Raw genomic sequence first — 3,122 nt, forward strand, 5'->3', positions numbered from 1 at the left:
CTGGCTGGGATGATTTAGCTGAGGTTAGTGCTGCTTTGAGCAGGGGGTTGGACTAGATACCTCCTGAGGTCCCTTCCAACTCTAATCTCCTATCATTCTGTGACTCACACTGGATTTTAAGTCCAGTTCCTTAGGTGTTCAGCCATCACAGCTGTGTTGCTAGGAAAATGCCCATAACAGTGAAACTGGTAAATAATCACAATGCCCAGGCTTGACATCATCTGAAATACAGAATTCAAGCAGGAAACCTAGCTCCCAAAGCACCAGGGGAATTTGGGGCTTGTTATCTCTGCTTAGCCATGTGCAATAGCACAGAGAGCATTTTAAAACTGTCTCCGCACACAACCGCGGAAAGGGAAAGGGTTCTGTAGTTCTAGCTTGATTTGAATGAGGATGGCTGGACCGCAGGGCCATGTGCTGCCCTTTGCTAGAGAAATGAGTGGCGGATGGAACCTGGCTAAGAAAAATGTTTCCGGGAGTTATTAATTGCTCACCTGGCATAGCAGCAGGATTGTGCAGCTGGAATGTCCTACGTGATGAGCTAGTGCATTCGTGGTACGGTAGCAGAAGTCTTACATCCCAGGGTATGAAGTCTAGGTTTGTTTTCTGGCTTATAGAGGGCTGAGTTTTATTGCCTCAAAATTTCAGGAGAAACATTCAGACCCTAACTGTGTGTGGTGGGGGTTTCTTTGGTTTTGATTTGGTGGTTTTCTCATTTTAAATGTTTTTGATTTTTTATGGGGAAATGTTTGTAGAAGGCCAAGTAAAAGTAAGAAAAGTTAAAAATCTGCATGGGAGTCTTTGAGTGCCAGGGCAGGGGAGGAGATTTTCTTGAGGCAGTTCAGGGGATACATGAAAGGCTTTTGCTGCCGCACAGAGTGGTTTTGCAGTTTCATTGTTACCACGTGACAACCACAGAAGTAAAGACCTCAAATAGCTTTCATCCCCATGTAGTTTTTGGATAGGTTTCCATGCCTTGTAGTACCTTATACCCTGCCCTCTGCATCCCATATCCGGTCTTGTACACATTTGGCGTCATCAGCAATTTTGAAAAATGTGTAAATTTCTTTTGTGTTGGATCATGTGTGGGGTGGTTATGCTGGGACACGGGAGGTTGCATGTGAGAGAGAAAAAGAAATGAAAGGGAAAAGAAGAGAAAAAAGGTTATTCTCTCTTTCTCATAAGCAAAAATTACATTGGTGGGTCATCCTTTAAGCGCTTCTTCACACCAGGGAGAGCCCTTTTTGTGGCCAAATCTTGGAAACCTACAAACAATTCTGGAGCTGTTGAAAAGGTGGGTGTGACTTAGAGTTGAACAAAGGTCATTGTGAGCACAACGCAGAGTACTAAGCATTATACATTCATGGCCACTTGCAGAGGAGAAGCACCTTCTAAGCCCTCTGTCATTTCAGCTGTTGTTTTCTGTGCACACTGAGGCAGATAGCTAAATTTGTGCAAGTCTTGCAGGAAATGGAAAATGTTGTGCATTGGAATGGTCCAGTGATGATTTCGAGCATCAAGTGGAGCAGTTGCAATGCATTTTTTAAGGCAGGCACCATGGCAAAGCTGGCTAATGCACCTGTCTAGTAAACAGGAGATCCTGGGTTCAACTCCCAGTGGTGCCTTTTGTTTCCTCTGCTCATGTTTTCCAAAGTCTTGCTAGGTAACAGAACAGACCTTTGTCGGAAATCAAAGTAATTGTTTGTTCAGAAAAAGTCGACTTTGCAGAGCAGTGTTGGAAAGAATCAAAGCACAAGCCTGAAGATGATGAATAGGCTGCTGTCAGTGGCATTGGCAAAGAGGCTGCTTCCACTGAATTGCTGAAATACGAAAGTCAGTGCCAGGCACCTTTGCGATTCCCTGGGGATCTCTACGTACAGAGAACCTGAGAGCACAATCTCTACAGGTCTTGCAGGAAATGGAGAATTACTCTCATTTCATTTTTCTTTTGTTGTCACGGATGAAAAATGGAGCCTTTAGGAGAAAAGTCACAGAGGGTGACACCATGGCTCAGCTGGGCAAGACATATACTGGATAAAGAAGATTTTCTGGATCTAGCCCCCAGGGATGCCTTTCCAAACCTGTCTCCTCTTGCATCCTTTTCCTGGATCTTTTGCGTTAACACACAAGATAACTTTCGCCTAGCAAACAAAAGCTAGCAGAAGAAACAGGCCTTTTCCTGACAAGGGTTGAAAGGAGGCACCCGATAAATGTGGAGACAAGGAAAAGGTCGCAGTAATCCATCTGGATTTCTGGTTTTGAAAGGCAGAATAGATCACAATATGACCATGGCTGGTGACGGAAGGGTCTCTGTGTGAACATCTGCTGTGGGTTCATGGCCCCTTAATCACCAGCCTGGGCTTCCTAGTAACCAGGAGCTCCTGACTTGGCATGGCTGTTTTTCCTTGCAGAGCCGAGTTTGTTTGTTGGGATCCCTTTTTAGTATCTCTTTCTCAGAAGCAAAAAAAGACCATCCGGTGTAAACCTTTCAGTGCTTCTTCACGAGAGAGAGGGAGAGAGAGAGAGAGAGAGAGAGAGAGAGCACCCCTTGCAGCAAAGTCTTTAACAGACATTAATGACAAGTCTGGAGCTGATGAACAAGTTGCTGTGACTCAGAGTTGAGCCGATCTTGCTACAACCGCAATGCAGAGTGCTGACCACTGTACGATCATGGCTCCTGCAGTGAGAAGAGCACCTTAAAGCCCTCTCTCAGCTCAGCTGTGGTTTTCTGTGCACACAGAGCCAGACGGCTCGATCTCTGCAGATATTGCAAGGAATGAAAAATGTTTCTGCATTGGAATGTGCTGGTGCTGTCTGGGCATCAAGTGGAGCAGGTGCAGATGGTCTCCGAGGGCAGGCACCATGGCTAAGCTGGCTAAGGCACCTCTTTAGTAAACAGGAGATCCTGGGCTGAAATCCCTGTGCTGTCTTGCTGTGTGCCTTTCATCTCCTCTGCTCATACCAAGATCTCCTGGAGCTCCTGCTGCTGGTGGTGTACCCTGGGAAGCTGGAGGACGACCCTGTGATGCAGATAGATGCTGAGAAGAGAGTAGGAAGGAGCTCAGGGAATCCATAGCACAGTCTGATTGTGTTGTTCCCTGAAACCAGGCCAGGATGTTGTG

General features: G+C 46.1%; 1 non-coding gene across 1 annotated transcript; it reads left to right on the forward strand.

Moving 5' to 3' along the window:
* The first annotated feature begins 1,551 nt into the window (after window positions 1-1,551).
* TRNAT-AGU (transfer RNA threonine (anticodon AGU)) lies at window positions 1,552-1,625 on the forward strand. Its single transcript has one exon. It is a non-coding gene; the product is annotated as a tRNA-Thr (tRNA).
* Window positions 1,626-3,122: the final 1,497 nt, after the last annotated feature.

Source organism: Emydura macquarii, unplaced genomic scaffold, assembly GCF_026122565.2.
Source record: "Emydura macquarii macquarii isolate MOO-44397 ecotype Brisbane River unplaced genomic scaffold, CSIRO-AGI_Emac_v2 contig_1067, whole genome shotgun sequence".
Lineage (NCBI taxonomy): Eukaryota > Metazoa > Chordata > Testudines > Chelidae > Emydura > Emydura macquarii.